The sequence below is a fragment of the Diorhabda carinulata genome, chromosome 5 (genome assembly GCF_026250575.1).
Source record: "Diorhabda carinulata isolate Delta chromosome 5, icDioCari1.1, whole genome shotgun sequence".
NCBI classification, from domain to species: domain Eukaryota; kingdom Metazoa; phylum Arthropoda; class Insecta; order Coleoptera; family Chrysomelidae; genus Diorhabda; species Diorhabda carinulata.
Genome location: NC_079464.1, coordinates 29,506,077 through 29,532,698, shown reverse-complemented (window position 1 = coordinate 29,532,698; position 26,622 = coordinate 29,506,077). Strand labels below are relative to the sequence as shown.

The 26,622-nt window shown below is 31.7% G+C and overlaps 1 long non-coding RNA gene across 1 annotated transcript; it reads right to left on the bottom strand.

Moving 5' to 3' along the window:
* Positions 1–24,261: 24,261 nt before the first annotated feature.
* On the bottom strand, positions 24,262–25,420 carry LOC130893885 (uncharacterized). The gene is made up of 3 exons (XR_009059261.1): positions 25,196–25,420; positions 24,548–24,708; positions 24,262–24,418 (listed from the first exon to the last, which is right to left on the bottom strand). It is a non-coding gene; the product is annotated as an uncharacterized LOC130893885 (long non-coding RNA).
* Positions 25,421–26,622: the final 1,202 nt, after the last annotated feature.

Here is a 26,622-nt window from a genome sequence, read left to right as displayed (position 1 = left end):
TTTGTAGCAGTGCAAGTCTTGTTAATACCCACAAGTTTCAATTGGACCGTATATTGTTGCTACATTTGATCAAGGCTTATGAATTTTTGGTAAATAGTAGAGTTTAGCAAAAATATGGTTATAGTTAGTAAATTTCTCTTCAGTTGCCTTGTCAATTTGTTTTTTGTTAACAATTAGTAGTATTCTAAGAGTGGTATCATTAGTAAATTCCTGGGAATTCCAAACTATCTTCTGTAAGGAACACCCAGTCTTCTTTTTCTTATAACCTTCTTAATGTCCTATTAGCATACAATTAAATTAATCGTTTTCGATATAGCTGGTACACGGTTTAGGAAAAACCTATCTTCTCATTGTTCCATACCTCGGGGCAACGAAGCAAACAGTTCTCGAACGCTGCTCCTTGATATTTCGGCACGCGCGACTTGACTAATTTCACGTTAGTAAGTTGTAGTAAAATAAATTGATAGTTGTATCAATTATTTGGGTTTCCAATTTAAAAAAATCATTCCGAAGTTTGTATTTTGTTTTTTGATTCGACAATAATCATCTTCATTGCTAATTTGGCAAATACTTTAGACATTATTCGATTATAACATCACGTATCTTTGTCAAGGTTAAAGATAAACATTTTTGAACGTATAATGAAAGTTATCTCTGGCAATCGATGGAGCTCGTTCGGATCATCAAAGAATTTCTATGGTTGATCAATTATATATAAATATTTAGGTAACGTTGATTAAAATTATTTGGAATTCATATTGTTCGTACCTTCATACTGATAACTACTTCGTATCGCGTGAAAAAGAGACCGTCGACATACAAATTTGATAAATTACGTTGATTTACTTCTTATCTATTTGGGTATACAAAAACATTCTGAAATCAAATACAACACTAATTTTGATACTCGTATTAACAGATTTATCAAAATGGACGTTTATTTGTTTATAGGTACTTAGATACAGTCGATAATTCGAACCTTTGTATAATTCAAAGTTATCGCGAATTCCCTAAACCTTCTGGCACCGGCGCACGGACCCTCACTCCGCAAATTAATGCTAGAACGAAGATGATGCAAACGAAATAAATAATGATTTGCATGATGACGATAATGAGGACGAACAATTTGAGAATTCCGACACTGAACAAGAACTTTCAGATGATGAAGTGGAAACAATGGAAATAATTAATGACGAATATCATACACAGATACCTTTTTTCACTGGAAAAGATGGAACTAAATGGTTTAAACAAGTTCCTGTTTCCACAAAAACTCGTTCAGAGAATCTGATTACACGTTTACTAGGCCCTAAATCACCTGTAAAGACTTTGAAAACCGCTGTTGACATTTGAAAATATTTTTTTGATGATACGATGCTAGCGAAAATTGTTGAATGTACAAACCTACATATCGAGAGAAATCAAGGAAATTATGCCCGTGAAAGGAATGCGAAAGGAACGGATACGGCTGAAATTCAGGCATCGATTAGCTTACTCTATTTGGGAGGAGTTCTCGAGTCAAGTCGTCTAAATGTCAAAGAGTTGTGGAACAACAATGGAACTGGTGTTGAACAATTCCGCCTTACAATGTCACTATTTACTACAACATTTACGTTTTGATGATATAGATACACGGTTGGAAAGAAAATCTACGGACAAATCGGCTCCAATCAAAGATATCTTCGATTCTTTTGTTGAAAAGTGTAAGTCTGCATACACGCCATTTCAAAATCGATGAAAAACTAGTTTTCGACAATACATTCCCAGTAAGCCAAAAAATATGGCTTGAAAATTTTGCAATGGTGGATTCCAAAGCTTTTTATACGAGCAATTTGGAGGTTTATGTTGGCAAACAGCCGGATGGACTTCACTCTTTGGACAATTCTCCTTTAGCACTTGTTCAAAGACTAGTTGAACCAATCAGACGTTCTAATAGAAATGTGATAACTAGTTTACCAGTATTCCTCTAGTCCGTACTCTGTTTACGGATTTCACTCTCACATTTTCACTCAAAAATTTAACGTTGCTCTTTTATATCCAAAAGAAAAACAAAAACGTCTAACTGATATCAAGTTTTCATCATGATGATAAAATTGACGAACTAACAGAAAAACCAGAAGTTATTATAGATTACAACAATTCCAAGGGTGGTGTAAATACTCTAGACAAATTGTACGCATCATATGACTGTGCTAGAAATACGAAACGATGGCCGATGGTAATTTTTTACTCATTACTCAATATAGCCGGAGTGAATTCGATAGTACTTTCTTATTTACAAAACGTTGGCCAAAAAATAACAAGAAAACAGTTTTTGCATATGCTAATTTCTCAAATAGCCGAAAATTATCTTCGTAGTCGAGCAGTACATACCAATATTCCCAAAACAATAACGATTATGCTAAAGGAAACATTTGAAAATAGTCGTGGACGTTGTGCATACTGTGACCTACGCGTTTTTCATGCCAGACTTGTGGCAAGTTCATGTGTCTGAGACATTTAACTTGTTTAAAAAAAGCAATACATTTCGCGTCTACTCTAAACATCAAAAACTTTCCGGCAAGTGAGGGCTGGCTCACAAATTTCAATAAGGAGTTGTGCTTAAAAAAAGTTTGTGGCGAAAGTGAAAGTGTTAATGAAGAAGTGTGCTCAAATTGGCGCGGTAAATTGAAGACTTTGTTTAAAAATTATGATGCCATTTTTAATACTAATTAAACTGACTCAATTTTCAAATGTTTGCCGTCCAATACTCTTGCTTTTAAAGACGAAACAATGTCATGGGGGAAAACATAGTAAAGAGAGGTTGACAGTTTTACTTGCAGTGAATATGGAGTAATCAAAAAAACTTAAACTCTTACTGATAGGTAAAGCAATGAAACCGCAATGTTTCAAACAAATAAAATCCTTTCCTTCTAATCATCGAGCTAATAAGAAAGCTTGGTTGAAGGCAGAATTTTTCAGCAATTAGCTTTTAACAGTTAATGAAGACACGTCCTGTCCACAACGGTCTAACGTAGAATTCTACTTCCAAATTTCAACCATTGGACAAAGGACTATTTTTGAATTTATGGACAAACAGCTAACTGCGAATGTCACGGTTCCAGCAGCTATTTTGGAGAGCTGTAACACCACAAACAACTGTTTCAAAAAATCTTGTTTCATAAAAGAAAATCAGGAAAATCTTCCAATAATTACAGAAAATGAAGAACCAGCAATAGTTGACATCAGCAGGGTGAGTTTTCCTGACTTTTTTCTAGTGGAAGATGTTGCTGTCTCAGGTTCACTCACCGATGGCGAAATTTCATCTGCAATAGATACAAATGAAAAAATAAACGATGAAGATGAAGACGATAAATCAGAAATGCCATTTGAGGAAGCAAAAGTCATAGTTGACACTCTACACTTCTGTCTACAAGAAATGAAGAAGCATTCCAGAAACAGTTTCTCTCGAAAAATGTTATTGAGCAATCTTAGCAGTTCTTTTCTTTGAAGCAAATTATTATAACAGATTTCTTTCGAAATAATAATTGATTTTGATTATGTACGCGATATATATATATATTAAGAATATCTCGAGTTTAATAATCTCTTGAGTTTTAGAATTAACTTGAGAGTTGACTATATATATTTACGAGGTATATCCACAAAGATATGGAAGTCGCTTGAAACGAAGAGGCTCTGCGGAGGATGATCACACACGTGCAAGCTAAATTCCTGCAGGAGTTTATTTGTTTGTATTGTATTAATTGTTTAGCCTCGTGGTAAGAAAGTTTCCGAGGTGTTTTGGAAAGACTTCAACCAATCTGGTGGAAGAAAACTAGTTTCATAGATATTGAACAAGTCTACATAACAATCAGCTGCAATTGACTGGTTTATTCTTTTATAAATTATATATAGTTAGATCTACGTATAAAATATTGCGCGTAGTTCTAAGAATTTGTCTAAATCTCTATTTTTATATATATATATATATATATCCTTTCATGATAACCTTTTCAATATTTACAGTATTATTTAGATGGAATACCGACCGTCAGACCTTTTAAAATTCTATTAACTGTTTATTAAACTGTTAAATAATCCAATTGAACGGGTTGAAACGAAGACGAAGTTTCATGAATGGTACTAATTACGACACATTCACATCGAATATTAATTGAAAAATTCAATTACAGAAGCTAGAAGGTACGTATTTGAGTTTATTATACAATAAAACGATTCATTTGGGATATAATTTTGATAAGAAGCTCAGTTGCAGCGAGAATATAAGTCACAAATACCTTATTAGTAGGTAGTGATCTTTGACTTTAGTAGATTTTTGTTCGTTTTGCTATCAATTATCTAATATAAAGACGTGTAATATCATTTAATTATTGGCCGTAGTTACGGGGACCCTTTTTTAATATGATGTATCTTAAACATTCCGTTTTCCATCTGGTTGATCACAATACATATAAGACCTAATTAAATACGAAGGTTGAATGCCCATAGGTAGCGTTGGGGTTGTTGGAGAGGGTGACTGGATTATTAATTGACTACAAGCTTTTAACTCGCATAATTACAACTGGTTATTAAAGAAATGTCATAATAAATTTTTCTTAACGTAGATCGCTTTAGTTTGTGGCATCGCATTTTACAACATTATTTTACAACATTATGGTAAACTATTGGAGAAATGTGAATAGATTTTAATTTAATATTGCTTAAAATACAATTAAACATGGAATTTGAATGTTCCCTATCATTTCCGTGTATGGAAAAAAATTTATTTAAAGTTAAAGGTAGAAAAAATGAGTTTTTCGCGATTATTATCAAAACGGTGAGTTTTATCATGAAAATACTTCAGACAAAAATTGTAGATCATAAAATTCTCTACAAAAAACGTATCAATACTTTTTTTCCTACAAGCCACTGTTTCCGAGATATAATGATTCAAAAAGTTGTAAAAGTTATAATCCGGTCAATTTAGACATTCAAAGTTACATAAATTCCCATCAGACTGAAAATCATTAAAATTGTTTAAAATATAATTAAAAATAAAATTTTCAAGTTCCTCATCATTCCCTTGTGTGTAAAAAATGTTATTCAAGGTCAAAGGTCAAAAAAATGAGTTTTTCGCGATTTTCAGCAAAACGGTAAGTTTTCTCAAAAAAATACCTCAGTTAAAAATTGTAGATCATAAAATTATCTACAAAAAACGTATTATTACTTTTTTTCCTACAAGCCACTGTTTCTGAGATATAATGAATCAAAAAGTTGTAAAATTTCACAAATATATTTTCAGTAGTAAACTTTTCTTACAACATTGAAATGAACCGAGACTTGTGAGTATTTATAAGAAATTATCAATTGACGAAGATGTTGCTAAAGTTCGACGATGTTATGCAGCTTTGGTATTTCTCGTGCAATTATTATAGCCATTAAACACGACGGTAAATCTGAACATTCTAACTTTTACAACTTTTTGAATCGTTATATCTCAGAAACGGCGGCTCGTAGGAAAAAAAGTATTGAAACATTTTTTATAGATAATTTCATGATCTACAATTTTTGTCTAGGTTATTTTCATGATAAAACTCACCGTTTTTTCTGATAATCGCGAAAAACTCATTGTTCCCTATCATTTCCGTGTATGGAAAAAAATTTATTTAAAGTTAAAGGTAAAAAAAAATGAGTTTTCACGATTATTAGCAAAACGGTGAGTTTTATCATGAAAATACTTCAGACAAAAATTGTAGATCATAAAATTATCTACAAAAAACGTATCAATACTTTTTTTCCTACAAGCCACTGTTTCTGAGATATAATGAATCAAAAAGTTGTAAAAGTTTCACAAATATATTTTCAGTAGTAAACTTTTCTTACTACATTGAAATGAACCGAGACTCGTGAGTATTTGTAAGAAATTTCTGTTGACGAAGATGTTGCTAAAGTTCGACGATGTTGTTTTGCAGCTTTGGTATTTCTCGTGCAATTATTATAGCCATTAAATACGATGGTAAATCTGAAACATTATAACTTTTACAACTTTTTGAATCGTTATATCTCAGAAACGGCGGCTCGTAGGAAAAACAGTATTGAAACGTTTTTTATAGATAATTTTATTATCTACAATTTTTGTCTGAGGTATTTTCATGATAAAACTCACCGTTTTGCTAATAATCGCGGAAAACTCATTTTTTTTACCTTTAACTTTAAATAATTTTTTTTCCATACACGGAAATGATAGGGAACAATGAGTTTTTCGCGATTATTAGCAAAACGGTGAGTTTTATCATGAAAATACTTCAGACAAAAATTGTAGATAATAAAATTATCTATAAAAAACGTATCAATACTGTTTTTCCTACGAGCCACCGTTTCTGAGATATAATGATTCAAAAAGTTGTAAAAGTTTTTAATGGTTTCACAAATATATTTTCAGCAGTAAACTTTTCTTACAACATTGAAATGAACCGAGACTTGTGAGTATTTGTAAGAAATTTCTGTTGACGAAGATGTTGCTAAAGTTCGACGATGTTGTTTTGCAGCTTTGGTATTTCTCGTGCAATTATTATAGCCATTAAATACGATGGTAAATCTGAAACATTATAACTTTTACAACTTTTTGAATCGTTATATCTCAGAAACGGCGGCTCGTAGGAAAAAAAGTATTGAATCATTTTTTATAGATAATTTCATGATCTACAATTTTTGTCTAGGTTATTTTCATGATAAAACTCACCGTTTTTTCTGATAATCGCGAAAAACTCATTGTTCCCTATCATTTCCGTGTATGGAAAAAAATTTATTTAAAGTTAAAGGTAAAAAAAAATGAGTTTACACGATTATTAGCAAAACGGTGAGTTTTATCATGAAAATACTTCAGACAAAAATTGTAGATCATAAAATTATCTACAAAAAACGTATCAATACTTTTTTTCCTACAAGCCACTGTTTCTGAGATATAATGAATCAAAAAGTTGTAAAAGTTTCACAAATATATTTTCAGTAGTAAACTTTTCTTACTACATTGAAATGAACCGAGACTCGTGAGTATTTGTAAGAAATTTCTGTTGACGAAGATGTTGCTAAAGTTCGACGATGTTGTTTTGCAGCTTTGGTATTTCTCGTGCAATTATTATAGCCATTAAATACGATGGTAAATCTGAAACATTATAACTTTTACAACTTTTTGAATCGTTATATCTCAGAAACGGCGGCTCGTAGGAAAAACAGTATTGAAACGTTTTTTATAGATAATTTTATTATCTACAATTTTTGTCTGAGGTATTTTCATGATAAAACTCACCGTTTTGCTAATAATCGCGGAAAACTCATTTTTTTTACCTTTAACTTTAAATAATTTTTTTTCCATACACGGAAATGATAGGGAACAATGAGTTTTTCGCGATTATTAGCAAAACGGTGAGTTTTATCATGAAAATACTTCAGACAAAAATTGTAGATAATAAAATTATCTATAAAAAACGTATCAATACTGTTTTTCCTACGAGCCACCGTTTCTGAGATATAATGATTCAAAAAGTTGTAAAAGTTTTTAATGGTTTCACAAATATATTTTCAGCAGTAAACTTTTCTTACAACATTGAAATGAACCGAGACTTGTGAGTATTTGTAAGAAATTTCTGTTGACGAAGATGTTGCTAAAGTTCGACGATGTTGTTTTGCAGCTTTGGTATTTCTCGTGCAATTATTATAGCCATTAAATACGATGGTAAATCTGAAACATTATAACTTTTACAACTTTTTGAATCGTTATATCTCAGAAACGGCGGCTCGTAGGAAAAACAGTATTGAAACGTTTTTTATAGATAATTTTATTATCTACAATTTTTGTCTGAGGTATTTTCATGATAAAACTCACCGTTTTGCTAATAATCGCGGAAAACTCATTTTTTTTACCTTTAACTTTAAATAATTTTTTTTCCATACACGGAAATGATAGGGAACAATGAGTTTTTCGCGATTATTAGCAAAACGGTGAGTTTTATCATGAAAATACTTCAGACAAAAATTGTAGATAATAAAATTATCTATAAAAAACGTATCAATACTGTTTTTCCTACGAGCCACCGTTTCTGAGATATAATGATTCAAAAAGTTGTAAAAGTTTTTAATGGTTTCACAAATATATTTTCAGTAGTAAACTTTTCTTACAACATTGAAATGAACCGAGACTCGTGAGTATTTGTAAGGAATTTCTGTTGACGAAGATGTTGCTAAAGTTCGACGATGTTGTTTTGCAGCTTTGGTATTTCTCGTGCAATTATTATAGCCATTAAATACGATGGTAAATCTGAAACATTATAACTTTTACAACTTTTTGAATCGTTATATCTCAGAAACGGCGGCTCGTAGGAAAAACAGTATTGAAACGTTTTTTATAGATAATTTTATTATCTACAATTTTTGTCTGAGGTATTTTCATGATAAAACTCACCGTTTTGCTAATAATCGCGGAAAACTCATTTTTTTTACCTTTAACTTTAAATAATTTTTTTTCCATACACGGAAATGATAGGGAACAATGAGTTTTTCGCGATTATTAGCAAAACGGTGAGTTTTATCATGAAAATACTTCAGACAAAAATTGTAGATAATAAAATTATCTATAAAAAACGTATCAATACTGTTTTTCCTACGAGCCACCGTTTCTGAGATATAATGATTCAAAAAGTTGTAAAAGTTTTTAATGGTTTCACAAATATATTTTCAGCAGTAAACTTTTCTTACAACATTGAAATGAACCGAGACTTGTGAGTATTTGTAAGAAATTTCTGTTGACGAAGATGTTGCTAAAGTTCGACGATGTTGTTTTGCAGCTTTGGTATTTCTCGTGCAATTATTATAGCCATTAAATACGATGGTAAATCTGAAACATTATAACTTTTACAACTTTTTGAATCGTTATATCTCAGAAACGGCGGCTCGTAGGAAAAACAGTATTGAAACGTTTTTTATAGATAATTTTATTATCTACAATTTTTGTCTGAGGTATTTTCATGATAAAACTCACCGTTTTGCTAATAATCGCGGAAAACTCATTTTTTTTACCTTTAACTTTAAATAATTTTTTTTCCATACACGGAAATGATAGGGAACAATGAGTTTTTCGCGATTATTAGCAAAACGGTGAGTTTTATCATGAAAATACTTCAGACAAAAATTGTAGATAATAAAATTATCTATAAAAAACGTATCAATACTGTTTTTCCTACGAGCCACCGTTTCTGAGATATAATGATTCAAAAAGTTGTAAAAGTTTTTAATGGTTTCACAAATATATTTTCAGTAGTAAACTTTTCTTACAACATTGAAATGAACCGAGACTCGTGAGTATTTGTAAGGAATTTCTGTTGACGAAGATGTTGCTAAAGTTCGACGATGTTGTTTTGCAGCTTTGGTATTTCTCGTGCAATTATTATAGCCATTAAATACGATGGTAAATCTGAAACATTATAACTTTTACAACTTTTTGAATCGTTATATCTCAGAAACGGCGGCTCGTAGGAAAAAAAGTATTGAATCATTTTTTATAGATAATTTCATGATCTACAATTTTTGTCTAGAGTATTTTCATGATAAAACTCGCCGTTTTTCTGATAATCGCGAAAAACCTCATTTGGTCTATCACTATTGATGGCCTCCAAACAAATACTAACCACGCGGCATCTTAAAACTAATTCGAGAAGTATTAAATGTGGAATTATTCTATACAATATCTAGATCACTCTGATGACGATTTCATCTGCTTCCTCTATCAATAATAACTATTAATTCCTCAAATATTTGGATTGTTATATCTCTGTAGCAATTCCAAAATAATTATTCATATTTCTTTGAATGATGAATAATTTCTTAGTAAATCGTCGTGTAAATCTTAACGCCCTTCGGAAATGACTTCTTAACGGTATACCGACAAACCCGCCTCTGATTTCAAAACACCAAAATACTCGTCTTTAACAACAGGTATGAAATAAGCATAGCACGAGTCTTGAGGGGTCCGGAGGGGTGAGGTAGGACCAAAAACGCGTGCCCTACACCCTTTACCTTTCACTCAATGCTGGTAACAAAGAGACCGCCAGCTGCATCTACTGCAGACTTGCACCGGGGGAAACTTGTAGCATTTTGAGAAATAAGGACGAGCAGTGGTTTCTATTTTGAAGGGTCGAGAAATTTATTGATTATACTTCCTGTTGTTTAAATACAATGTGTCTACAGAAAAAAATTTAAAAACTACGCCGCCCTTCGATAATAACCTTATATAAAACCATCCATTTGTATTCTTCGGTGTTATTCAATTGAATATTTTTTAAGAAGATGTTTTACTAAACATAACAACTTTTTTGTCTTATTTTATTCATTTGAAAAAAGTGTACAATAGAAATCAGGTATCCATATATGGAATATCATAAATTGTGGAATGTTTTATCAAAAATACTCAATAAGCAAACAAAAGGGTGAAATACTAGGGAGAAATCTAGTTACTTTCGGCTTAGCAACCAACCTGTTTATCAAGCTCAAAGGCAACTGAAGATATTTCTATTGGGTGTGTTCCCAACACCACTTTTTTCTATTTACTTTTTGAGGTTAGGAACCCAGACCTTCATATTAAACGCCAGTGTCCATCTGTCCCAATTGAATTAGTCCTTTAGCAAAAATCTAGGCTGGAAAAGCTCAATATTGGTCTAAAATATATTCATCGAAAAGTTTGAATTCATTTGCATATTGTTGTTATTTTCAGTGGGTTTGGGTTTTTTGTTGAGGAAAGATGAAGTTCAAAATTGACAGTTTATTGAACAGTGTTTCAAAATCTACCTTTTGAAACGTTTGACAATACTCGTTTTGATTAACGAAACTCTTGCTAAACAATCGTCGGGTTATTGCACGTTTTCCTGTCACCATTTTATTTCACTTTGTACTGTCACTTGAACATATCAAAAAGTGCTTATCGCCTGCCAACTTAACCAAATTAAAATTAACATGATCAGGGTTACCAACCGTGACTCTATATAAAACAAAATAGTGTGAGATAGGGATAGGTCGTGTCAGCTGTCAATTTGATCAATTATCAACACATATACTATAACTAGTTTTTTTTGAAAAGTTTTCTCTTTCTACTTCTAATGTCGTTTTAGAAACGTTTCACGTACAAAGAAACGACAAATATGTCAATGGTAAACCAGCTAAACAATTTTGATTGAAATTCAGTTTCAATGCAAATATAAATAATTTAATTGAGGCTACTATATATTTTCGAAATATAACAACTAAAGATAAAATATTTTTTATTTTGTTATCCATATTGTAGTGGATCTATTGGCTAAATGTTTACATCAAATTATTTTGTGGTTAAGGACTAATAAGGATTTCCCTTCTGCTTTATCTGATTCTCGATTTTTGTGTTAAATGCTGCTTTCTAAAGCCCCGTGGATTTGTGAAAAACACTTGCTTCTCCTCCATTAATGTCCCTAGTCTATCAACCTACATCCTTTCTTACAGTCTCCCAAAAATATTCACCAGTTATATCGTTCTATAACTAAGGGGTATTTCGGTACCAAAAATATCACCTTCTCGAGTAGCTTTCCGGGGATGGCCGTCTGGTCCTAGGGTCTTGCCATTTTTTGTGTGATTGAATCTTCAAACAGTTCTATTATTATTTTCCTTCGTCTTTTGATTGCCAATTAGACTCAGCAAACTAACGTAGGAATTGAAACTAGTTCAGACTTTATTCCCATCTGCATCGGGAAGAGTCCTTGATGCAGATGGTAGATATCAAGGCCAGTCGTGTTCAAATGTTGAATCATTGACAGAAGAGAATTCATTTGAGAAGAAATTGATGTTGAGGTTACTTGTATCCGGTAAAACGACACGAAAGTGAAGAGCAAGAAGGGGAAGAACAATCCGTAAAGTATGATGACGAATAAGTTTTAATATACCACCAGGTATATTGGAAACGTATCCATATTATGAAAACTACAACATTTTACATAGATAATTATATGATCTACAATTTTTGTCTAATCTAGGGAGACATTCCAGCATTTATTTATAAAATTCTTTTGTTGAAATTGTTTGGATTATAATGTTCAAAAATCAACAGAATTAGATCGTTACAACACTTTTAATGTCGTTGGTTTGTAACCTTACAGAGCTTAGAGAAACATAGTGAAACCCCCAGTACTGAAATTCAAGATATTATTGTCTTGGGACACCCTGTAATTTCGTAAACTTCAAAAATTGTTGTGATACCGAGAGCTCAGACACTAAACAATAACCATAATTCAAAAAAAAAAAACATCTGTTCCGTATCAATTCATTTCCTTTGTTAATGTTGTTAACAAGACGATTATCTGTATAAACGCAGTACAATGTACCCTAATCGTTTTGTATGATTAGTAATTTTTCTCATTACCCGCATGTTTCTTTAAATACAATTTCGATAGCTCTTGAATTTTTACACATACGTATGTATCGTCTTTTTTGTTCAGTGAAGTGGAATTGGAATAATATTATCAGGATGATCGGTATCAAAACTCATTTGCAAATATTTTCCATTAAGATCAATACGTTTTCGCATTCATTTGAACCAATTCTTCTTCTTTTTCGTCGTCTTTTCATTGAAGCTTGGCGACCACGTTTTTAAAAACGTCTCTGTCTCTCGCAACATGAAACAATTCTCCCGAATCAATTGGATAAGCATTTCTTGCATTCCGTAAAATTTATTTTCGATCTGCGGGAATACGAAGAAATCATCAGTCTGTACACTGGATGATCCATTAATTCGATGTTTTGACTGTTCAAAAACGTTTTCGTTTGAAATTATGTGCGAAAGATGGCATTTTCGTTATGGAGAATAATTTTCTACAAACTATTCAGAATTAACAATTTTTCTTCAAAGTGCACGAAATTTTGTAGTATTTGATTCGTCATGAAAGACCCTTACAGTCGATTATTGTTTGTTTCGGGTTGATAGGCACGGTGCTGTTAGTTTAATCCACAACAATCACAGCGAATCGTGGTACGGAAATGTTCGTGATTTAATTCCATTTCTTGAGCAAGATGAATATTCCAACTATCCGTAAACAACTCAAATAACACTCGTATGACAGCTTCCGAGTACGTTCACCGTTAAAAATGTCAAACTTCATGGTGGCAATGTCAGATTTGTTTACATCAGTGTTGCCATATCTCAAAACTTAAGTAGCAGCCCACATATGCTATTAAAAATGTATGCGTTCGTCTAAACAAACCCTCAGTCATTTCATTGGTCAATTTTTTTCCAGTTTCACAGTAAATAAATACTTTGTAACTACTGAGCATCATCGTCATTTCATGAACTAATGACCTAATGTCAAATAAATTTGAAATTTTCTTGTAATGTCATTGTACCTTGTTGACTTACAGGTATTCTTCGGCGGAGGAATAATTACTAAGAAATTGAGCAAACTAATTAGTAAATGAGTTTAAAATAAGATTTATTATTTTTTTCGTTAGTTTTCTTAACAGTTTGTGCATACATGTAAAGAAATAGTATTTCTTTAGTTTTAATGTGGTTTACTTTATTTATCTATGGATTATGATGTCTATGATAGATGTGTCATGGATGTCAATGTCACAAGTGTCAATTTTGATTGATAGAATGAGATAATAGAGGTTAATTAATGTCAAAGATCAAGAAATATTGCTTATTTTAGAAAGAGTTGAAGAAATAAACATTAAATGTCGTTTTATGAGATGATTTCATTTTTATGACAAATGCCCTACATTAATTAATCTCTATTATCTTATTCTAATCAATCCAAATTGTCACTTGTGACATTGACATTTGTGACATCCATGACAGATCTATCATAGACATCATAACCCATAGATAAATAAAGTAAATCACATTAAAACTAAAGAAAAACTATTTCTTTACATACATTTAGTGATCATCAGTACTTAAACTCGTTTCTAGGGGTAATTAAAAATGTCTAAGCAAATATTCAGTATACCTCTTTTGGTATTTGGACGCGATTATACTATTGAAAGTTTATGGAGCTCTAATTTGTTGCAAGCTTGACTATAGTTGTTTTATACCTTTCATTTGCTACTACTCCAACTTCCAATCCTGTTAATTTGCTTCTTAGCACTTAGCACAAATATAAATCCTATTCTATGCCATCTTTTCCTCTTTGAACCAAAAATATTTCAATAATCGAACCCCCACTTATTATCTATAATAAACAATAATCTCCTAATATTAATATATACAACGTGTTCTTAGAAATTCCTCATAAGAAATCTCTTAACTACCACTGGCGGTGGTATTTTATCAAATCTGTCTATGTATGATACACATGGCAGTTAACGTGTTAAAAATAAAAATATATCCAAATGAATAGAGTGTTTGAGTTGATCGCAATATAGAAAAGAACATCTTGCTTATTTCAACAACGAATAAAAGACATTATAATGCTGATGTACGTTTTATTGTATGATCGATATCAAGAAGAATATGTAAAGTTGAGTCTCAAGGCAGTTGACGTCCGTTTTTGTTAGTATCATTTGTTAAAAGAAAGGTTGTTTATAATTTTTCGATATTAATTCGTTCATTGTTTAATTTGTTTTGTCCACAACAAGCCCTAAATATTTTACAGATTCAACGACGTCGATGATGGTGTTATTTAATTAAAAATGTATTTTTATATGATAAAACTTTGGTTTTGGAAACGTTAAGACAAAGAAGATTAGAATAGCACCATGATTTAAGGGTGATTAGTACCGTGAGATCAGGGTTGCTCCAAGAGAAACAGGAGAAACAAAATATTGAGTACTGAGCCTTGTGGCACTCCATATTCTTTTGGCTTGCAAGAAGACGTCGTTTTATGACTTAAACCATGCGAAAGGTGTTCCCCTGAAATCGTAATACTGCAATTTGTTGATTATATTGCTAACTATTGATGTTAATTTCTTGATTTTTTTGTATATCAAAAATAATAATATAACTAATTAATAATGATTTCTCCTACATTTATTGATGGACTATTCATTTTAATTGTTTCATTTTGGATTCTTTTCCACGTTTGTTTGAATAATTTACCAAAAATACCCATTAAATAATCACTATATTTCACACTTTTTTTCAATATCTATATCTATATAATTTTCATTATTGTCATCTAAGTTTCCGTGCTACGACGAGAGCACACTTAAATAACAATTACATTTTTTGGTAAGACCCCTATTACAGAAAAGCGGGATCCTTGAACTACACCGATTAAAGTAAAGCATTGTTATCCTTTGACTAGTAAAAACAGGTGGTTTCCTTTGAATACGTCCACACCAGACGTACTTCTTGTCGCTTTTAAAAGCAATATATCTACCCACAGCACTTCGATAACGATCTCGAATTTGTTTTCATTCATAGGGAACAAATTACGACGAAGAAATGAAATACTGGGTGTTTTATTCATAATTAGAAATATACTTTACTACATTATATTGATTTCAGGTCTCTTTACTTGAAAATCAATTAAAAATAGTTGGTAAACATCGACGTTTCGATCTATTTCGGTCTTCATCAAAATACATATATGTATGCTTCCAAATGTTCTTGATTTTAGGTCTCTTATGATTTAAAATAAGTTTCTTCTATAATTTTTCAAAGACAGATAAAAATTTGACGTTTCGACTTCTTTTAGACTTCAAATTTCCATCCGTCTTTGAAAAATTATTGAAGAAACTTATTTTAATTCAGAAGAGACCTAAAATCAAGAGCGTTTAGAAGCATAAACATATCAAAAGGTCCATGAAATAAAAAATTAAAGAAATTTATGCACTGTGGAAATCAAACACTAAAGTGTACTGTTTCTAATATATATTCCGAGCTTTCGAATACTCATGTATTCATCATAGGGAATTGAAAATGTGGTCAAGCTCTTAAAAATTACCCGATTGATTAAGTGGTCAAGCAAAAACACCTCGAGGGCTAAAGCATTTGAAGTTCTTATGCGTTTAGTAACAATTAAGGACTTCAATATACTAATTATACTATTTAAGATCGCACTCATATCATATGGTTCTACACCAAAGTCTGAATGTTCGAGATTTTGATATGAGGCTGGATTATTGCCACTGGTGAACCAATAATTGATGATGAAGATATTTAGACTTGTTAAGAAACAAACCGCCACATCTTTTGAAAGAGATACTGTCAGTCATTTTAGATCAAACATGTCCTGGTATGTGAATCACGCTATTTGAATACGATTCATCAAATCGTTGATATCAACTTTGGGTGTCGTGTAGACTAATGATTTAACGTAGCCCCACCAACATAAATTACAAGGATTTAACTCCGGAAAGCGAGGAGGCCAATACTGGGATATGTTACATCTAAATGTTGCCCAGCAGTGCATTGTCTTCAAGTAGATTTTCCAAAAAACTGGTGTAAGGATTTCCAGTTGATTCTTTAAGGCAGAATATGTAGATCCATGGAGATCCAACATTAGAGTCTGAGATTTTAGACGAACCAATAAATAATGAGAAAGGTTTGTTTGACCATCCAGAGTTCCACATCTAGTTGGATTAAATTTTGTGGGGCCGAATAAAAAATCTCATTTATACCAATAGATCCACGTCAAGAAATGATATGCAACTGATTCGATTTATAGAAAATGATGGACGACATTTTGAATACCTAGGGCGTCAATTATTACCTAATTACTCATGTAGCTTGTTAATTGTTAGATTTGTTACATGGTTTATTTAAAATTATTATGAGTTTAACAGTTTCAATCAGAATAAATTTTTGTTTGGGCAAATAGATGTTTGAAGTGAAATTGTCGCCATTTACATGTCTTGAGGTATCTAGGGAACAGAAAAAAGATGGCCGTTCTTAGTTGCCCACATGGTATTTTCACCATATTTTCAATCCCCAATAATGAGACTCAAAAAAATCATATACTAACGAAGAATGTGATAAAATTATTATTGAAAATGATGTAATTTATAAGAAAACAGTAAAAGAATGAAGAATAAACTTTTTTAGTTCCATAAAATTAAGTTATATCCTAATAGAATAATCAACCGTCAGTAGAAAAAAAACGCGAGTAGGTATTATATGAGCTTATCAAAAATTCGATAGGGTGTATCGGCAGGGACCACCTGGTCACATGGATCGGTACGTCACGACGGCAGATGTCCATTCTTTACTATTTTAAATTGATGATGGGGGCACCCCCCATCGTATGAATGTAGGTTGTGGTCATATAACACCGTGAAAACTTTGTTTACATGCTTGGATGCTTCGGTGTTATTTTGATTTTTAAGAGTTGAGATTGGAAGTTGAGTGATTTGTGGGTTCTGTTTCGCAAAAAAACATTCCATTAGAAATTATTCCATACCAATGAGAAAGTTACTAATATTGTTATATTATTTTCGTCACTTCGCTCTCTCTTTTTAGATCCACTATTTCTTTAAACAATTTTTATTTAACTACTCAGATTTATGTAATACTCTATTTTAATTAAGAGAGTTCATTATAACCACAATGATTTATTGGAATTAACAAAATTATAAAATATACCACGTAAACTTTGCGTAAACATGCTTTGATGGCTGTCGCCCCTAAAAACAGGCAACCACCAATTCCTTGTATGAGATAGTACATGAGGGGGTGACATAAGATTATTTGTGCTAAGCTCTGAACTGCAGCAGATATTTGAAAAGCGATATAAACAAATTATGCAGTTTTGGTAGTCTAAATTTTCATTTAAAAATTTATTCTCTATTGTTTCTTGTGCTAGAATGTTTGTACTACGAGAATGTATTCATATCTAGTTAGCCAGACCATGCATAAACAAAATATTGCGTTACCATAGCAACGAATAATAAATTATTAGAAGTGTAAGTGTATAGTTTGACGTCAAAAAAGTAAACCAGAGTTACGCAATAAATTAAGAGAAAAAACATGTCCACCACCTGTATTTAAAAGGGTTAAGAGGTAAAAAGATTTACGAAGATATGCTTAATACCCTTGGTGATCAATGTCTTCCGTGAAAAATTGGACTGCAAGTTTCAAAAGAGGTAAATTTTCATTGAAGATGATGACCGATCCGGAAGGCCAGTTTCTGTGTCAGTCTCGGAAAATATCGACGCAGTTCAGGACATGATTTTATCAGGCCGTCGAATATTTCATACGAATGCGTTCATTATATAGTTCAAGTCAATTTGGACATGACAAAAATTGCTACAAAATGGATCCCGAAATGTTTGAATGTTGACCAAAAGCGTGCAAGGGTAGAAGCATCGATTTGAAAACGATGTAGACTTCTTAAACCGAATTGTTACTATGAACGAGACTCGGGTACATTTCTACGATCCAAAAACAAAGCAACAATCGATGGAATGGCGACACTTTGGTTCTCCAAGACCTAAAAAGTACCGTGACCAAAAATCTGCTGGAAAAGTTGTTGCTTCAGTTTTTTGGGATTGCCATGGAGTAATCATGATCATTTTTTGGATAAGGGTGGAATAATAACTGGAGATTACTATTCAACATTACTACGAGAAAAAAATTAAAGAGAAAAGACGCGGAAAGCTATCCAAAAGTCCAAAAGTGTTTTGTTTTTGCAGGACTACATCCCTGCACACAAATCTTATGTTGCCACGCAAAAAATTCGTGATTTATGGTTTTGAATTCCTAGATCACCCCTTTTATTCACCAGATTTGGCTCCGTTCGACTATCATTTCATTCCTCAACTAAAAAAAAGTTTAAAAAGTCGTCAATTTTCTTCCAACGATGAGGTAATAAAAGCTGTGGAGATCTGGTTTTCTCAGCCAGAAGAAACATTTTTTTTTTGAAAGGTTTTGAGACGCTGCAGGTTGGCTGTAATAAATGTATCCAATTAATAGGAGAATATATTGAGTAATAAAATATTTTGACATTGAAATTTTGTTTGGTTCTATAGTAAATAATTTTTCGATATAGCCTCGTATTTCCATATTTTTTGTTAAATAGACCGATTGATTTTCATGAAATTAAAACCGTTTTTCGTAAAAGAAATCTAAGGTAATTTAAAAAATTATCATTTAACTGTACCATCAAGTACTGGTTACCCCAAAAAATAATTTGAGAATAGTGGAAAAGGGAAACCGTAACAAGATTTTTTCATCGCGAATTCGTACTTTTATCGGAAAATAAATCAATTTTAAAGATAAGTACGCTTTCAGAGAAAAAGGTTATAAGCATTCTCACTTGTGAAAGTTACGTGTCGGTCCCATATGAATAGAATCCTCTTGGATAAGAAGATTCTTCACTTTTCGCATCTCTTATATCGAAAAATTGAGTTCACGTCCAATTTCGAGATTTATACTTCTACAATACACTGAAATGATTCAATTTTGATATATAAAAAGACCTTCGCAAGTTGCTCCCTTACATTCAATCATTAATAGAAATTGAGGGTAAATGGGTTTTTCCGTAAAGATTTTCATTGTAGGTAACTATTTATACTCAAATTTTTTCGTTACGACAGTAAATAATTCATTGTAAAGACTAAATAGTTTTGTTTCAAAAGTTTCATTGTAAAAGATAATAATAGTTGTAGAAACACGGTTCCTGAATTTCAAACTTACCAGGAAAATAATTATTTGATAATTGTTTGAGAGAGAGACTGAGAAAAATGCTTTGTTGTCAAAAAATTGTTACAATTTGTAGACTGAAGTTTGTAAAAAAATTTCATTCATTTCATTGGATTTCTACAGGAGCAATAACCCCCAAGATCAGCTTTAGTAGAACTTTGAGATTTCAAAAACTGGATATTTATCTACTTCATAAAGAGCTTTTAAGTTAAGGCCAATTATTAAGTTCAGAGATGCGATGTACGATCTTAGATATACCCAAATAAACACTCAATTCATTGTATTGAAATATCTTTAATAAGTCAATTCTGTTGGTAGTGGATTAATCAATAAAAATTGGATAAAATGTATTCAAACAAAAAAACAAAATGGCCAAAATGTGGGATACAAACCAGGACCATCTAAATCATAGAAATATACTAAAAATCTAGTTTAAATTGTTACAATTTGTAGACAGAAGTTTGTAAAAACTAAGAAACAAACATAAAAATAACTAAATTCATTTTCATTCATTTCATTGGATTTCTACAGGAGCAATAACCCCTAAGATCAGCTTTAGTAGAACTTTGAGATTTCAAAAACTGGACATTTATCTACTTCATAAAGAGCTTTTAAGTTAAGGCCATTTATTAAGTTCAAAGATGCGATGTACGATCTTAGATATACCCAAATAAGCACTCAATTCATTGTATTGAAATATCTTTAATAAGTCAATTCTGTTGGTAGTGGATGAATCAATAAAAATTCGAGAAAATCTATTCAAACAAAAAAACAAAATGGCCAAAATGTGGGATACAAACCAGGACCATCTAAATCATAGAAATATACTAAAAATCTAGTTTAAATTGTTACAATTTGTAGACAGAAGTTTGTAAAAACTAAGAAACAAACATAAAAATAACTAAATTCATTTTCATTCATTTCATTGGATTTCTACAGGAGCAATAACCCCCAAGATCAGCTTTAGTAAAGCTTTGAGATTTCAAAAACTGGATATTTATCTACTTCATAAAGAGCTTTTAAGTTAAGGCCAATTATTAAGTTCAGAGATGCGATGTACGATCTTAGATATACCCAAATAAGCACTCAATTCATTGTATTGAAATATCTTTAATAAGTCAATTCTGTTGGTAGTGGATTAATCAATAAAAATTGGATAAAATGTATTCAAACAAAAAAACAAAATGGCCAAAATGTGGGATACAAACCAGGACCATCTAAATCATAGAAATATACTAAAAATCTAGTTTAAATTGTTACAATTTGTAGACAGAAGTTTGTAAAAACTAAGAAACAAACATAAAAATAACTAAATTCATTTTCATTCATTTCATTGGATTTCTACAGGAGCAATAACCCCTAAGATCAGCTTTAGTAGAACTTTGAGATTTCAAAAACTGGACATTTATCTACTTCATAAAGAGCTTTTAAGTTAAGGCCAATTATTAAGTTCAGAGATGCGATGTACGATCTTAGATATACCCAAATAAGCACTCAATTCATTGTATTGAAATATCTTTAATAAGTCAATTCTGTTGGTAGTGGATGAATCAATAAAAATTCGAGAAAATCTATTCAAACAAAAAAACAAAATGGCCAAAATGTGGGATACAAACCAGGACCATCTAAATCATAGAAATATACCAAAAATCTAGTTTAAAAGTACGTCAATAATAGAAAGAACGGGATAATGAAGAATATAACATGAATCTGTGGTGAAGGAATGAAGAAATTCATGAATCGTGTTTGCAGAATCGCGGTAGCCATTTTTGCTGGGGATGAAATGCAAAGAATACCTTCCCGCTATAAAAATGGTTTCTTTTCTTTGGTATGCGTTGTAGATGAAGCGATCTTGGGTCGATGTTTTATTGAAATGTTTGGTTTAGTTGGGAGACAGCTACAAATTAATCTCTTCTTGATTTTAGAGGTTGTTTGTAATCAGCTGGGGCATGAGCATTTGACAGATCGCAGAAGAAACCGTAGTAATGACATCTAGTAATAAGAACTGGACAAATCGACCTAACTAACTCATATAATGATTAACTTACCACTCGTATTTAAGTAACTAATTTCTACAACTATACACTACAACTATAGAAAGTAAACAAACCAAAATAAAGCAATAATTGAACCTTCCTAGAAAAATGATATAAACAACTTGCTGTTTATAGAAAGCATATCAAAGACGCCTCGAATTTGTCAAATTTTATAATTCCATAATAACCGGACAGGACCGGCTCCACGATCCATGTCGAGTTTGTAACATTACTATACAGTTTACCCTATAAAATTTTTGCGGTACACCGTATGCATTCCATATATTCATATTTATTAGTACAAACCGTTGAATTTCTGCACTTTTTGAAAAATTAAAAAGTACATTAAGTAAAAAATGCAATTCCTCAGTATTTATTCGAAAACTGGCATATTGGCATATGCTGGATACACATATCTTTATATAAACAGCGTATGTTGTTAGTTAAAACTACAAGGGTTGTTTGAAAAGTTGTCTCAACTTGAACATATCAGCACTTATCAATATAAATCAAATCAAAATTTGGACGCTTAGATTCTGTTTGACAATCGTTTAAATGAGTGGTTGCGAAGGTTTCTTTAACTATAAAGAAAAATAAAGTGCTTTTCTGTTAGGATAACGCAATTCAGTAATATCCATGAATAAAATGACTTAAAATTGATTGACTACTCAAAATAATCACCAGATTTGGCTCGAGATGATTTTTACCAGTTTCCTAACCATAATATTTCATTTGCAGACGAGGATGTTGTCGCAAAATTACAGGAAAAATGCAACCAATGTTATTTCGAAGTGTTAAAAAGGTTTAGGCTTCGCTTAAAAAAGTTACGATGAGACTATAATGAAAAATAGAACTGATTATAAGAAAAAATATTTTGGTTATTAGGTCAGAACCTTTTCAAATAATTCTCGTATATGAATGTCGATTGGTTCGTTGTTATCATAAATGAATAAAAATAATATTGTAGTAAATAATACATAGAATTGCTGTTATATAAGAAAAATAAACAAATGTTAATGTAAGGGGCTTTCCAATAAGAGGTGTTATATTGATATTCAAAGAAAAATGCCATTTTTTGAGATAAATGTGTTTATTTCATTATAAAGAGGAAGGTATGCCGTTAATAATGGAACACAACATGAGCCAAATGGCCGCCACGACTGCGCTTACAGGACCAAATCCTTTTCATGAAATTTTCCGTAACCACATTGCAAAGCGGCTGCCCTATGTCCTCGATAGCCTCACGAACTCCATCTTTGAGGTCTTGCATCGATGCTGGACTGTTGGCGTAGACCTTATCTTTCTTTGTTGGCCCCAAAGGAAAAAGTCGCAAGGTGTTAAATCACAAGATCTGGGTGGCCAATTGAGATAACACGGTCCAGAAATTTTTCCCGTAAAAGATCGATGGTTTCGTTGCTTGTGTGGCACGTAGCGCCGTCTTGTCGAAAGTAAACGTTGTCCAAATCAATACCATCCAATTCCGGCCATAAAAAATCATTAATCATCTCTCGATAGCGCCATCCATTCACCGTAACTGTTGCTCCAGCCTCATTTTCGAAAAATAAGGTCCAATGACACCGCCAGACCATAAACCGCACCAAACAGTCACTCGTTGAGGATGGAGAGGATTTTCAACAATAACTCTTGGGTTTTCCAGCCCCAGATTCGACAATTTTGACGTAACCACCAAGGTGGAAATAGGCCCAAGGACCCAATCAGCAAAGACACGACGTTGTTGATGATCGGCCGGCTTGAGTTCTTGTATTAACTGAACTTTATAGGCCTTAAGACCCAAGTCTTTGTGCAAAATACAGTGTAATGACGTTTGTGGAATGGCTAATTCCAAAGAACGACGAGGAATGGACAAACCTGGGTTTTTTTCAACACTTTGGGCTACAGCAGCAATATTCTCAGTTGTTCTTGAGCGACGTGCCCGAGTTTTATTCTTCACATCACTAACTTGTCCCGACAGCTCAAGTTTTTCCACCAATTTCTGTATTGCGGTCCGAAAAAGTGCTTCACGTCGACCCAAAAATGTTTTAGTTTTACGAACCGTCTCTGCCAAACTTTCACCATTTTTATAGTGAATTTTAATAATTTCAATGCGTTGTTGAAGCGCGTATCGTTCCATTTTCGTTAATGACGTAGTTTCTACTTGTCAAATGTCAAAAAATGACAGCTTCAAAAGTGACATTTACCGAAATAGCGGGCTGTTCAAAATAATACCTCTTATTGGAAAACCCTTTATTATTAACAAATCGTTATTTTCAAACTGGATGTAAGAATTATTCCATCTCTACATTTGTTATACCCACTACCACATCAAGAATATTGTTTTACAGTTTTCTTTTAGTCAATTTTCATTTTGCGTGAAATCAAATTTTGAAAACTCACTTGTAATGTAACTATTAAGAAAATTATTTATTCAAAAACAGTTTTAAATAAGTTTTTCTCTCGAAGTTTTACCACTTATTGCAAGTTTAGTAAAGTTCAAAAATTAGAAAATAATTTAATAATTACGAACGTACTTCAATGTAATATTTTCTTATATATTAAAACGTGGGAGTTTATTAAAATTTTCAAGAACGCTTGAGTAATTTTTAATAACTTTTCTTAATAAAATGTTTATTAAAAATACTGAGACAACGTTTTACTAAATTGTACAATAAAATCCAACAAAATCGATGTTTTTAATAAATAATTACTTTCATTGAAACATTTTTCACGCCATTTTCATTGAAAGGTGTCTCTGAAATAAAAAAAAGTACAAATTATATAGGGAAAAATACCTTTTATGACCTTCATGACTTTAGCAAAACCATCGGCATGAGTTATTTGTATTTATTTATTTCAAATGCATAATAAATTTTCTACATACCTATATCAAGCTAAATCGTTTAGTAAAATTCCAAATAAATCAATTTTAGTTTATTATTGGAAATTCAAAAGTTTCAACGACTTTACTCTCATCAGTTCAATCGGGATTCTTCTCGTTTACAACCGAGTAAAAATTTGTCCCATGGAAAGATTTGTACGTGGCTATCTAGTTTTAAAAGTAGATTATTAAACAAAATAGACATAGTAGATAAAAGACATGCAGTATTTGCCACAGTAAATAGTACAACAAATGCATTCAAAAGTACAAATAAGGATTTGTCTTCAAAAGCACTGATTGACACAAAATTCAGCAGCAGATTTGAAAGTTTCCGACTACATTTAGTATAGTTCTTCCAATATCAATTGCAAATTATAAAAACTGGTTCGAAACCCTTGCCGACAATGTTGTTTGATCTACCATAGGTATAGATACCTCAGTTTTATAAATTTATTATTTCTATAAATAGTTTTTCCTTTCGTTAAAAGTCAATCGAATCATTATAAATTGGAAGACATTAAACGCCGTCATCTAGACGGATGCACTTTTATAGTCCTACTTGGAACTTGGAAAAAAATCATTATTATACCTCGTTAACTCGCTACAACTGAATATTAAGTTATAAAACGTAATTAGACGAGTAAAATGTACCTGCCTGTAGGGGCGTTTGGTTTAAACTGCTGTCATATCTTCATGATAATCAGCTGCACAGTTTTTAATTTTCTTAGCAGATATTAATGAAGCATTAGGCAAGGAACTGTCTTTGCTTCCAGGGTGTACTATTTTAATGCGTTTCCTTTTAGAGCGTGGCCCATTTAAACAGCAATTTTTACTATTGTCAACCCAACCGAAATTTACTACATCTTGACTGTCAAACCATGTTTCATCTATTAGTCTTTTATCTGACGCAAATAATCTTGTCTCCATCGAACTATTCTTGACGATTTGGTTATTACCATATGTTTATTCAATTTTTTGTGTTTGAAACCACATACTGACAAAACTTGACGCAATGTTTCTAAACAGGTATAATTGTATTCTGTTCTCCTTGTATAAATTGTCCTACGTACGAAATCTTGAGTAGCTTTGTCAACTGAATTCAGTTTTTCGTAACTACTCGATAAATGGAAAGTTTTTTTACTCTAATTAAATCAGCAATTCTTATTATGATTGCATTATCAAATTGCTGAATATTTTCCTTTTTTAAACATTTGAATATATTTAGAATAGCTTGCTGTGTTTGTATACCTAAACCTTTATTAGTAAATTTATACCTATCTTTCATTGTCTTCATCCGCCCATGCTCCAAAGAACGTCATATTTCTATTTATTTAAAGAAATTTATGAATTAAATAAATCTCACTTAACCACTACACTGCTTATCGCAGACTATCTGGCAGGAATATTTCGAAGAAACTGTGTACATACGCCTTCCGACAGCTTCGACCAATAGAAATGCATTTATGTTTACTGACGGTTTGTTAGTTGTTTACCGAATTTTATTTGGGGAGTAAACGTTATTTTCTATTTCTTATTTTTAATTCTTAATGTCAAACGGGTCCGTTCCTCTTTGCTCGCTTTGTGTATGCGCTGCGTCTCGGCGAGTACTTTTGAAATAGTATTTGTTCATTTGTAGAATATTATTATTATTGATGGATTAATTTCATGTCAATAAACTGTCAAACATTTTCATGAAATTGAAATTTACTCGAAAAAAGTTTAAATTGAGCTTTGCTCTAATCTATTTTTTGCATATTATTTAGTTTGATTTTGATTACTTGATGATTAGTTTTGTTTCATTAAAATACCAAAAATTGATGTTTGTTCAGAAAATTTTTTCGATAAAATTTGGGTGGACTTTTGTTCTATTCACTATTTTTTTCTAAAATTAATTCAAATTGTATAAATTGTTACAACAAATAACTTTTTCTTAACGTAACTATTTTTCCAGACTATCATTAGTAGTAGTAGTAGAGGCATTGAATGAAAATTTACATACAAAAATTTTCCAATACTAAATATTTTCATATAACTCAACATTAACCAAAAAAAAAAATTTGGAAAATGTAAATTTATTA